Source organism: Petromyzon marinus, chromosome 4 (genome assembly GCF_048934315.1).
Source record: "Petromyzon marinus isolate PM22_M1 ecotype Great Lakes invasive population chromosome 4, UKy_Petmar_22M1.pri1.0, whole genome shotgun sequence".
Classification (NCBI taxonomy): domain Eukaryota; kingdom Metazoa; phylum Chordata; class Hyperoartia; order Petromyzontiformes; family Petromyzontidae; genus Petromyzon; species Petromyzon marinus.
The window spans coordinates 10,809,861-10,823,699 of record NC_133670.1 but is presented as its reverse complement, the minus strand read 5'-3'; the positions used below and the strand labels follow the sequence as shown (position 1 = coordinate 10,823,699).

Below are 13,839 nucleotides of genomic sequence, written 5' to 3'. Positions count from 1 at the left end.
GTTCATAACGCCAGAAATGCACTTCGCAACTTTAACACAATTCAGTTTTAGAATTAATTACATTTTACATTATCATAGAACACAAATGTCTGGCCAGCAGATTAAACATGTTTCAATGTGGTGATATATATTTTAATTTAACTACCAAACATTGGATAGGGATCAGGTGCACTGTTATAGCATTATTAGTGAATAGAATATCAGAGTTCTTGAATTAAACCTTGAGATGCTTTATGTTTAGTGTATAGAATAATTCTTTGTGCATTTAAATACAAGGATATGTTTCGATTTAAAGCTTTCGTGACTGCAAGGATTCATCTTCTTTGGTTCTTTCGGTAAAGTCACGTAGAATGAGAACAAAATAATAAAATATTGTTTTAATAAAATTGTATTGCTTTACTTTATTATTTTGTTCTCATTCTATGTGACTTTACCGAAAGAACCAAAGAAGATGAATCTTTGCAGTCACGAAAGCTTTAAATCGAAACATATCCTTGTATTTAAATGGACACAGAATTATTCTATAAATAAATTATTCTATAAATAAAACAATGAAATTTTATTGTTTTATTTTATTATTTTGTTCTCATTCTACGTGACTTTACCGAAAGAACCAAAGAAGAAGGATATGTTTGTTCAGCCTCCAATAAAGGTTTTTTTCCCCTCTCTTAAATATAATGAGCAGCATATTAAAAAGTTCATGCAAATACATTGAGATTACGTTTATTTTATTTATTACATGGATAATCCCATTTAGCCAGTTTCCTGGCAATGTTACAAGGCAGATGCGTGGTCCGTGAGCTCAGCAACAACAAAAGGCAAAAGCATCAATATTGCAGATACCAAGTACAGGGTACTTAAGGAATATTGAAAAACTAAAAAACAAACAATATATTTGTCATATATCAATACAGTTTACTTGATCTTTTTGGAGACCTCAATTAAAATATGAAATCTAATTTAAATGTATCTTTTACCCATCTACCTTAACAAAATGTAGAAGTGGAAAGTGTTGCATTTGTCGCCAAGTAAGAATATGGTGTGAACTTGGGGAGGAGACCACTTCAAAAGATGATGGCTGAAGGCCAAGATAAGGTGAAGGAATCTTATCAAAGGTGGGGAACGCCGCTAAGAGACTGAGTAAGATGAATAGTGGCAACCTAGGACCGTGAGAGATTTTGCCAGCACGGGGAGATATTCATTTCAGTAGTGGATAAAAGAAAAGCTGATGATTTTGACATTGAGACAATCTACAGATTTTTATATGCTGAAGAGTTTACATACAACAAGGTCGATAGGCTATGTTTTGAGGTGATTCACAATAAAACTAATTTGGATATTCATAACACATGTGATTGTGAGTGATTGATGTTAATTAGAACAATTTTCCTGGGGGCAACACAAGGATTTAGTTTTACTGAGACAAAAACATACATTTTCTGATCTTCAAGTGTTTCAGAAAGTCATTTAAATATTTCAACATATCAGAAATAAACTTTATAAATAAAATGTGTAATCCTACGAAAGTTAGGTCTACTGAATTTATGTAACAGTAGTATTATATATTGAAGCATTCACCAAGACAATTGTCATCTGCTTTACAGAATTATAGTTGGGAACACAATAGTGTAGTATATTTCATTAAATAGGACACTATAACACAGACTCATGCAGATTATTGTTGTGAAGGTACACGCAGCTAGGAGCGCACGGTGACTCATTTTCCTCAAAATAGGCATCGACTTCCCGATGTCTCTACAATTCACCTGAAATGGGAGGATTTCTGCTGTATATACTGGACAAGACTGCAACGTACACAGATACATGAGTCTCATTATTAATGAAAATAACAAAAAAAACGCACTGGACTCAATTGTATGAATACTATTTATACTGTGAATTACGTAACTTCCTTTCTTTGTTTCAATATGGCAAATCTTTCTATTCCATTCTTCAACAAAGATCTCAGATGGCAGTAACCAATACGCCAATAAAGTGTCTCTATGAACAATGTCTTACGAAGCAAAAATGAAAAATGTGAGGATAGCATCAGCATTGGTTCAACCCAAGCAAACTCCGGACTGATTTCGGCATGCAGTGTTTTATCAAAGACAGGCTTGCTTGAACCAATGCTGGTGAACTGCAATGTGTTTATAGGCAAGGACCCTCCCTGTTATATATGAATCCTCGTTCTAGATACACTTTATAATACATAGTCAAAGAATGATGGCAAATCGTTATATTCCATTCTTCAAAGATCTGAAATGGAAGTAACCGGTGCCAGTAAAGTATCTCTATGAAAAATGCCTTACACAGCAAAAAACTTAAACGTGAGAAAATACATTGCCTGTTCCAAGCCATTTTGCAGAACTTACACGACTTGCCCATTCATGTATGATAATGAATTAATCTAGTAACATTTCAAGTCTGTAGCGACCTATTGAGCATCCAACTCTGGCTCAGTCAAAAAAAATGTGTCTGTGTTGGCCAAGGTGCCCAAAGTAATTAGCTTTAACCTGCACCCTGCTTGGCACTCGACCTTTGATAATCAAAGGAACACAAAGATTTAAAAAAAATGTTGGCCTTGTGCACAGAGCGGCAAAGCTAAACCAATTACAGTGAAAACCGTAAAAGGGTGCGACTACTCGCTGGGCGAGACTGCCCCTTAGTGTGTCATGGTTAGCTCACTGGACTTGCAATCCAGAGGTCACCGGTCCCATTCAATCTCCCAGCGTGGCAGTTGCAACAATGGATAAGGTTTCACAAACGTGGCAGTTGCAACAATGGATAAGGTTTCACAAACGTGGCAGTTGCAACAATGGATAAGGTTTCACAAACGTGGCAGTTGCAACAATGGATAAGGTTTCACAAACGTGGCAGTTGCAACAGTGGATAAGGTTTCACAAACGTCCCCGTCTCTATCCACCCAGCTGGACATAACAGCTGTGTAATGTAGCTCTCGGAGACACCGTCTTGTCTTCTGTATATTTATTAAGAATAAAGTCCAATGACTACTCAACACGTGACCGCGAGTGACTCTGTACAATTGGAGTAGTGACATCAACTCTATTCAGAGACAACATAGCTTCCAATCTCAAGACAACTCGCAGACGATGGAGACGACCCGATCCAACGCGACTACTACGACGACATTTCCCCACACCAAGCAGCCCCACGCCCTGATTCCCAAATTATCCTCATCGCACCTGGCCCTGTCGAAACCTGCCCTTATTACACTTTCCCACCATGGGATCCCGTGCTCCCCCTCACGTGACCATGTCAATGCTTGTCTCGATAATCATCATTAGCCCGTGCATTAGTAACCTTGGTCCCGGGGAACCACACTGTCCCGCTATCGCTCCGCACTGTCATTACAGCTGTATATAAATGGGTAACGCCACAGTGAACCGCGTGCGTTGGGTTGTATTATGGGTACTCCCCATGGCTTCTAAAATCATAGGCTATAGGACATTTACAGTGCAAACCTTCTTAGTCACTGCTCCCTATCTGTTTGAGACGCACAGCTTTAAATGTTAAAAGAACTTGAAGTGGAACAAAAATGAAAAAGGATATATTTTACATAATGAAGATTTTAAAATTTCCATGCGAATCGCTCACGGCTCATAGCCCTCACAATTGCAATTACAGTGCCAACACACACGTACATACGATTTTCTATTGCTGTATATTTACGTGATAGTTTTACGTATTTGCATTGCATGAAAACTGCCACATTTGAATATTATAAACACTTAACATGCATGCACACATTCTGTCTTCAAATATTGCAAGTTATGATGATTCATTTTGTTCTACCAATAAGTAAAAAAACGGTACCCAGCTGAATGTTCTTCCATTTCATGACGCATCACGACGACTATTTAACTAATACCTTAATTTAGTCTCAACGTCCATAAATGAGCAAAATACGTTTGGCAGTACGTCTTTTTACAATTACCTTTTAACTGACCATAAAATAAACATTCGTTTTTTATATAATAATTGCTATTTAGTCTTGTTTTTAAGGTCAGTTGTTGTTCACCTGATGATATATTTATTTCACTTAAAGGAAATTAAGGTGCTTTTCCGCAATACTAAAGTGTCTAGTCCCAATACCTCAATGTCTGAAAAGACACTGTATATGTTTTTTTTCTCACAAGAAACCATTTCGAGAATGTTTCCCTCATTGTAAGAGTTCAAGGGCCACAACATAGACCATTGTAGCCTTACAGTTCAAGTTTAGACTGGAGCCAAGGTTTCCAAAAATTGTGCCAGGCATAGTAATGAAATGGAGCCTCTTGGGAAGAAGACATTTGTGAATGTTTCATATGAAGAGTTTTCCAATGCTTTATCTATGATACAAGATAGGTAATAATGTGTCCATATGGCCATTTTCTTAAAGATATATAAATGTGTCCGTATCTCAGGAATGGTATAAATGTTTATGCAGCCATCAGCAGAATACAGTGATGGAACCACTATTCAAACTGCCACCACATTTAAGCTGCGTCATTGGCTATACACAACGTACAAATTAACTAATTGTTATTCTTAGTTTTTTCGGTAAAGTCACGTTGAAGAGAAACAACAAAATAACAAAATATATATAAAACAATAAAAAATTCTCACGACGTTTCGACCATAACTCAAACGGTCATCATCAGGTGTGTTGGTTTGCATAAATTTATTTTTAAACGGCACATTTATTTATTTATAAAAAAACGTTGGCGTCACGCGCAGCGATTGGCAGTTTGCCCAGGACTAGTCCATCTATTTTTTTTTTAAAAGAGGAGGGGGGAGACGAAATTTTTTATAATGTATGCTGTCTGAAAGCCACTGTAAGCGTGAACAATCAATCAAGAACTGAAATGATTTATCAAATCTTTCCAATGATTGCTAAGATAGAATCCATCTTCTCAGTTGAAATTGTCTCTGTGCTTGTATATGTGGATAGCCTCATGAACGAATCTCTCATGGAAGCCAGATGGCTTACAAAGAACCTCCGTCTTGGAAAAGTCAATGGCATGTGAGCCTACTGAATTAGAACAATGATCTGCTACGGCCGAGGTGTTGGTCCTACCGTGTTTAAGGTCTGCTTTATGTTCACGAATGCGGTCCGAGACATGGCGTTTGGTTTCTCCAATGTAACTACTACCACAGAGGCAACTTAGTTTGTAGACACCAGGGTATTGTATGTCCGGAATCACATCTTTTACAGATGGAACCAGATCACGGATTTTATGTAATGTGTTGAAACGGACCTAGATCTTGTGTTTATTCAAGATTTTGGAGATCTTTTTTGTGATCCCAGCAATGTAGGGTAAAGTGATGGTTTTGAAAGGCTCCTCAAGAGGGTTCTTCTTCATGGTTTGAGTGATAGCTTTGCGGATTGTATAGTCGGAGTAACCATTAGCCCTAAGAGCTTGGTGTACGTGCTTGAGTTCACTGCTTATGTGTTCCTGGTCGGATATGCATTGGGCTCTATGATACAGAGTCTTGATGAGAGAATTCTTCTGTGATGGATGGTGGTGGGAATCCGGTTTCAGATAAGCATCCGTATGGGTAGCTTTCCTGTAGACAGAGTGGCTCATTGAACCATCAGGTCTCTTTTTAATTAGGACATCCAAAAAAGGTATCTTGCCATCTATTTCGACTTCCATGGTAAATCTGATGGCTGGGTGTATGGAATTGATGTGGTCGAAGAATTGGTCTAGAGCAGGCCGGCCATGTGGCCAGATGACAAAAGTGTCATCCACGTACCTCTTCCATAAGGTTGGGCGCAGAGTGGCAGTCTGGATGGCGTCAGTCTCAAATTTCTCCATGAAAATGTTAGCTATAACTGGAGAAAGGGGGGAGCCCATTGGGGTGCCCTCAGTTTGTTTGTAGAAAGTTCCATTCCAAGTGAAGTATGTATTGGTTAAACAGTGTCTCACCAGGGGGGGGTACCTCAGTGTTTAGTCCTTGATGAACCAAGTCTTCAATGATTGCAATGGTGTCAGGTACAGGAACCTTGGTGAATAAGGAAACTACATCAAAACTGACAAGCAGGTCGTCTGGGGACAGGGAAATACCCTTGATTGTTGATACCAGGTGAGTAGAATTTTGTACCGCAGAGGTGGTCTTTCCAGTGAAAGGACGCAATTAAATAAATGTGCCGTTTAAAAATAAATTTATGCAAACCAACACACCTGATGATGACCGTTTGAGTTATGGTCGAAACGTCGTGAGAATTTTTTATTGTTTTATATATATTTTGTTATTTTGTTGCTTCTCTTCAACGTGACTTTACCGAAAAAACTAAGAATATGAATTACTGCAGTCACGAAAGCTTTAAATCAAAATTTAACTAATTGTTGCTTCATTGGAAGTATACATAATATAGCAAATGCTCAAAAACTAAAAAAAGATGTTTTTTTATACATCATTGAGGCTGAAAGGAACATCTTGACATTTTGGCCCACTAACCTTCTTTGGAAAATATCGAGGTGCACACGCAGAATAGAAGAGTCCTCAAATAGTTCTGATAGATGAATGCATTTGGATGGTGGGTGCTGTTGGACGATGAGGTGCAGTAAGTCATCGGCGTTTGAATGTGTTTAACGTATTCTTGAAATAAATACGGGTGTCCGATTGTCTGAGGGAAGTGTAAGGCGTTTTCTAAATTTGTGGACATCTAAAAGTTGTTCAAATGTGGCTGATGGCACCTGTTGTGATGACTAGGAATGTGGACGTGAACAAGCGCTTTGAAGAACAAAAACCACACGTAGTGCATGTGTACTCTAATATATCACTGCACGTTTGGATGGGGCTTCGTGAAATGCTAACGCTCTCTTTTTTTATTGGTCTGTTGTTCCACTTCACTGATGTATTCTCTCGCAAACAGGCAGAGAGAACATCAGTAGCGGCTCGTGACATTTCCAGTAGGTGGGGCTGTTGTGAATGACCTCTGAAAATATGGGGTTATAATTAAGAAAAACCTCGTCATGTTATTGGCCTTCCCGTGAAAGTGATATAACTGTCTAATCTACCAACGGTGAGGCATTCCTAAACAATACGACAACAAAACAACAAAGCACTCAAAAGCTGTCCCCATTACCCTCAAGTCCACACTACACAACCCCTTTGACATTGCCAAAAGCTGTGATACTTGCACAGCGCATCCTAGCTTCGTGACATCATCTCACTACAGCCACGGGCGCCTTTTTCACCGCCCTGAATGGGTCTCGAACGGCGTGGCTACAATGCTAGAAGCTCATCGCAACGAATGAAGAAGGGACATCTCTCAATCGGACGCCTTCACAGCCGCCCCGAGACCTCCCCGAGGCACAAAACACACTGTGGTTTTGCAGCGGTTTCTATTACGAACAACTGATAATGTTATCTTCATGAGAAAATTCACGCCCCTAGTGGACGAACCGCGCCTGTTTGTCCTCCTCTTAACTCCACAGTTCACCAGGGACGTGCGGTCAGGGGAGGCAGGGGGAGGCAGAGCCTCACCTGTCATACTCCAATGAAAATAGCTGTTACGAAAAGTAAAAAAAGAATAATCAAATAAAAAGAATTAAGATTTTTTTTTACTGATTTGTGTTATAAATGTCATTTCTGTACGATTCCAATCATTTTTATGGTCAAAATCGCCAAATTTGCGGAGCTCCGCTGCAAATACCGGAAGAGACGAGAGGTGAGGCAGCGACGAGCTTAGCCTCCCCTCTGATTGCGCAACCCCTCAGTAACTGGATGGAGCGCGGGCAATAAGCGTGTGCCTGTTACTATCTCAGTATGTCACCGATGTAATGTTTGTAGACCCCTTCATTTCATGTCCTCGCCTTCCATACTCCAAGTAACTTATTTTACATATGTGTATAAATATATTTAGGCTCGCTGGTTTCGTCATAAAACTGCAATGAAAAAGCACCAGGGGAGGCAGCTATCACATCTGCCTCACTGAGGGGGACGTGTCTAACACACCCCCTTCAGTGAGGACACGCCCCCTCCGTGAGGCCACGCCCCCTCCATGAGGCCACGCCCTCCTAAGTGTGTGAATCTGGCACTGACACTAGCCAGTGCCTCCCCAGCCATTGACCTCACCGCACACCACTGAGGCACACACTTGCAGGTTGAGTGCAGATCCCATGTCTATGCATGTTCGTATGTCACAGATATCCTGTGGCTTATACATGTATGGTTGGTGATTGATGTATTCATCATTTGGGCTTAAAACTAATAATAACAGCTAGTTCGCATTCCAAATAGTGACTTATGTATTCATCATTTGGACTTAAAACTAATAATAAAAGCTGTAGTTCGCATTCCAAATAGCCCGATTCAAACATGAAGGAATATACGCGCAGGCCATTTGTTCTTCAAACATACTTATTCACATTGACCATTCTATTCACGAAAACATGTTTAATTAAACAATCACAACTTCAGGAAATATTCATAATAACGTTTTTTAATGCGTTAACAAAAAGTGACAACCGCCAATTACTCTTTGCACCCCCCATTGAGTCCAGTATCTGACAGCACCAATGGAAAGGAAGAGCATGCCCAAGCTCTCCAAAAATGACAATTCATATATTTCTTAAATGGATAAAATGTTCTAGATTTAAAGCTTTCGTGACTGCTAGGATCCATACTCTTTGGTTCTATTGGGTAAAGTCACGTAGGTGAAAATAAAATAACAAAAAATCACGACGTTTCGGCCACAACACAAGCGGCCTTCATCAGGTTAAGGGACGAGACTGTCTGGAGGACAGCGCTGGAGTGGAAGAAGCCACGCTTAGATCACGACCTTTAAGCTGTGTGAGAAGAAAAACACCAAGCGCCTTGACAAAGGAATTAGCATAGAATTTAGCATTGAAATGGCTCAAACATTGAAATGGCTCAAGATAAAATGTTGTTACTTGCAACGTGTGTTTATTATGTTCTCTTTTGAACGACTTTTAAAGTAAACAGGGAGCATGATAATTTATTGCAATGGTTAATTTAACAAATTATGTAAATTGTTAAACAAATATGGCATGTCAAAATAATAAGTTCTTCTTACATTTGACGGTGCACTCTCAGGGGTTTAATCGTGCTTGTGCCAGACTTTATTATTTTTCATTCACCAACTTCTAAACAAATTCAGTTGCTTCAAAGAACCTATGTAAATGAAAACATGATATCCATTCAGCAGCTTGTGAACGTAATTGATCTTCCATAATAGAGGTTGTTTTGGGTTACATCGCATAAATATATAAATGTGTCGTTAAAACCCGCCACCACCCGACACAGCCAACTTGTAAGGTTTGTCACGTAAACAGAATATGCCAATTCGTCGCTGGTACAGCACACCGGTGTGTTGGAGGGCCAAGCCACAACATTTACAATCTGAGTACGATGTTTCGCCAGTAATTACAACTAGCTTCATCAGGCGACAGCCAGATTTGTAATGACACATTTATATATTTACGTGATCTAACCCAAAAAAAACTTTATTATGGATGATATTGGTCATGAAAGCGACCAATATCAGAGAGAGCCGCCTGTTTGGTTCGATTCAAGATGTCGATTCAGTGATGATATTGTTGGTTTTCGTAACCCGGTGGTCGGTAGGACCTCTATTGATTTTGGTATAGCTGCCATCATTATGTAGGTCCTGAATTTTGTTATTCTATTTGGTTTTGTCCATGATGACAGTAGAATTGCCCTTGTCGGCTGAGAGGATGACGATATCATCTCTCTTTTTTTAGTTGAGAAAGCTCAAAACACAGCCACCGTTGCGGTGGTTCTCTTACATTGACATGCTAATCTCTCACAATACAATGGCCACCTCCACAGCTTTGTTTTCCTCGATGTGGCGGTGGCGCCCGGTTTTCTTACATTGACATGCTAATCGTACATTAACTGGCTAAATGTCTCATTAACACAGCCACCGTTGCGGTGATTTTCTTACATTGAAATGCTAATCTCTCACAATACAATGGCCACCTCTACAGCTTCGTAGTGGTGGTATATCAGCTTTCCGATCTTACATTTACATGCAAATTCCATCTCTAGCGCCGCCCACTTACCCTTGGGCTACACCCATCTCACACCTATATAACATCCTGCCTCAGCAGCTCTCCCGCTATATTGTTTACTGCCTCAGCATCTCTCTCGCTATATTTTTTCACCTGATGACGATTGCTTGTGTTGCGATCGAAACGTCGTGATATTTTTCTTTTTTAATTAGTTTTCTATCTACGTGGCTTTACCGAAAGACCCACAGAATATGGATTCGGAATGCAGTGTCTCATCAAAGACGAGCTTGCTTGAACCAATGCTGGTGAACTGCAAAGGCATTTATAGGCAAGGACGCTCCCTGTTATATATGAATCCTGGTTCTACATAAACTTTATAATATATAGTCAAAGATCATCTATATAACCACAATATACTTTTTTGGGGCAAGTTCTGTAAGCTAGCACCTATGAAGGTCACACAGCACATCAGGGGGTGGGTGGAGAGCACCATGCCCAGCCGTCTTTGTCTCTGCATTGGCGATGTTTACACACTGCACCAAGTACTCATTTGAGACTGAGTCGACCTAGGGGAGGCCCAGGACTGGTTCAGATAATCGTCACCGGTGTTGGTGACAATCATCTAACCGCTGCACTACTGCTCCCCTTATAATATATAGCACAAATATAATTTGTGTCATTGTGGAAATATAAATAACAACATAAATCAACAGCCAATACGCCTCACTCTATGTTATAACTGTAGAGTATACATTTATATAAAATCGTTGGATCCCAGTTTTGTGCGATTGTACTCTCACAGTCGCCTTTTCCTCTTTATTTATCAAAATCTGAATCTTTATTTATCTTGGAGAGATCCGAGAAGCTATGAAGCTCTTTTTCAGAGATGTCCAGTAGGGTTGAGTCAGAGAGTCACAACAACAAACAATACAAAAAAATGATAGGAGTGCAAAGTATATGGAAGGTAAGCAAATCACTAAACATAAATAAAGAAAACTACAACATTTCTTATTTTACCAGGTAAGACCCACTGAGCGACCTGGCCACAAATTATAGCTCAACAAAGTGGCGCATCACGTGAACATTTCTAACAGCCAAATACTCGAAATCGCATTGAAATATTTTACCTGTAAAAATCCTGTGAGAGGGAGCACCTCGATTTGCAAGGGTGCCCAGCACTAGTTAGCGCATTGGTGATTTTGTTCGACATTTTAGTCACAGATTTCAAATCATAGAATTAATCAGCTGCAAATTCATCACCAATTAAGAAAAAAGTGCTCCCCAAGAGGTAATTTCGTTTTCTAATGCTATGGAGCATTTACAAATCAATATCAGTTACTCAGTGGGTTCATTGCTGGCTAAAATAGCCAAACCATTCGAATGGCTAGCTGTTGTTGTCTGACAGCATTAGAATTGCATGCAAGGAAATCTACTGATCTGGGGTGAGGGTGTACAATTCGACCATTATGAATTTTGTGTTTGTTTATATTCTGAGTTCAAAAGAACAAATGTTTTTTCCATTAATAATTCAAATGTTTTCGTACAGAACTCTTATCCACGACAGTATTACCCACGACTCATATTTTCTATGGGGCCTACAGGGTCTGTGGAACTCCTATTATCCGTGCTCCTATTCCTCCTAGTTATTGGAATATTACGTGAGGCTGCATTCCATTCCCATTACTCCTGAGCTAAGGTTGTCCCATTTTTAGAGTCCTAGGGCTCTCGGTCATAATCGTCGAAATAATCTAGTCGGCAAAATACTTTTATACACTTTTGGGTAGATATCTATCTCCCGACCCACTGGCACGAATATGACATCGACAATCATGATATATATACGCTAATATACTCCCCAAGCCTTTTATCTTACAACTTGGAAAATGTAAAAACTGCTGTGCAGCGTACAATTTTTTTATGTAGCAAACGCTTAAAGATATAAAACATGTATTCTTCATAGGTATCACAATTTGTTTCGACTATTTTCCTCCAAGGGTTTGATCAGCTGCCTAATAGAATGATTACTTATGGAAAAAAGTGTACAGAATAAATTGATATTAAAATACATTGTAAATGTCGGGGAGGATTTATGGTTATGTAAATATGTGAAGAGCATTAGCTACTTTTCAGATCATTAAAAATGTGGACCATCAGACTGAATATCCTTCCCAATTTATAAATGACAGTGTTACAAGGCACTGATGGTGAATTGCACAATGTCTCTGGCCTACTGTACACCACTTAGAAACATGTGGTCACATTAAAGCGACTTTGACGGTCGAAGACTGGAAGCATTTATCATGCCTCAGCAATACATTTTGTTCACGTCTGATTTATGGGCCCTCAGGTGACCTTGTTGTACGTCTTCTGGCTTCTGAAAATGACACTTCGACAGTGGTATTCACAAATGCATTGGTATGTCTGGCCAATAAATCCATTTTGGATTATAAAATGTACTGAACTGCCTTGGCTTTTTTATTAGTTTACCATAATAGATTGTGTATCTTGGCAGAGTTTTCGAGAAGTGTTTATTGGCCCGGAATTTATTCAAGCCTAGATGTTATCACTGACAAGACCTCTTCAGAGGAGCACAATGTAAAAAAGCAAACTGATTATAACAGTGTCCATAAGAATAAACGTTTCTTGTACGAAAGCGAAAAACACATGAAAGCCTTGGTAGCACTTGACTTGTACCTACAGTGAAGCGTGGCAGGTTGTCCAGGTTATCCATGCCAAGTGCGTTATATTCATCATCATTATCCACTTTCAGTCGACTACTGATTGATCGACTCTCCACCCCAGTATAATCCAAACACTTGTCTGCAGAGGTGGCATAACAAATTTTTTAGGGGGTATCTGGCATGTGAAAATGGTACAAGGTGGCATCTCAGTGCTATCGCACTGAAGGCCAGACTAAATGTGATATGGCTGCACTGGTTGGTAATTAACGATGCTCGCTATGCCTGTGTGTGCTTGTGCAGTCGTATGCTAGCATTGATAGAATACGCAAATCTGTTCGAAAAGGAACGATGGAAAAGGCATGTTCTGTAAAGCAGACAAGTGCAATGTTGAAGAGCATTGCTGGAGACTTGGAAACCATTGTGTTCTCTGTATAGCCCCAGCAACCAGGTGCAACAACGAGGAAATGCTATTCACTTAGATAGAGGGAGACTGTTTTGGGTTGCACTGGGTAACAAGGCCAGCGAATAGTGCAGGAAAATGTCCTAAGAACAAGTCGACAGGAATTGACATTCACAAGTTATGTCTGACCATTTGAAACAATGATAAATGTGACGTTTCAGAGGATATCGAAAATGAAAGTCATAGCTTTGACCTCTGAATTGTCTGCAGCGGTATTTTTTAATAATGGTCGCTTACCATGCAAGGCACATTGCTGCTGTCGCAAATAATAATTGCAGTTGTCAGCCTTGTACGGGGTCCATACATGTTTTGCTGTTTCCTGTATTAAACATGCTTTGGTCTGCTTATTCTCTAGAGATTTTGATATTTTTTGCTTTAGAATCTTAATACATTAATCTAAAAATGAAATGTCAAACAGAAAAGACTGCTATTTCATTCTCTGCAACTTGCTATCTGCTCACTTTTATACGCCCATCGAGTTCGCTCCTCCACATGCCATGGGATAGTAAAAGATACTAAAGTAGTTTCATATAATATTCCTTTCAAGATAGATTACATCAGCTTTTTGCAGAAATATGAAGTGAATGTTAAATGTGATGACATTTTAAAACAAACTGGAACATGCTTGTTTTCACGTAACAGTTCTGAGTATGTGAAGCTAAATGAGTCACCATTTTCAGATCAGTTGACG

The 13,839-nt window shown here is 39.5% G+C and overlaps 1 long non-coding RNA gene across 4 annotated transcripts in view; it reads left to right on the top strand.

Annotated features, from left to right (window-relative positions):
• LOC116938737 (uncharacterized) overlaps positions 1–13,839 on the top strand; it is a 108,348-nt gene that overhangs the window by 58,885 nt on the left and 35,624 nt on the right. The gene's annotated exons all lie outside the window — the stretch shown is intronic.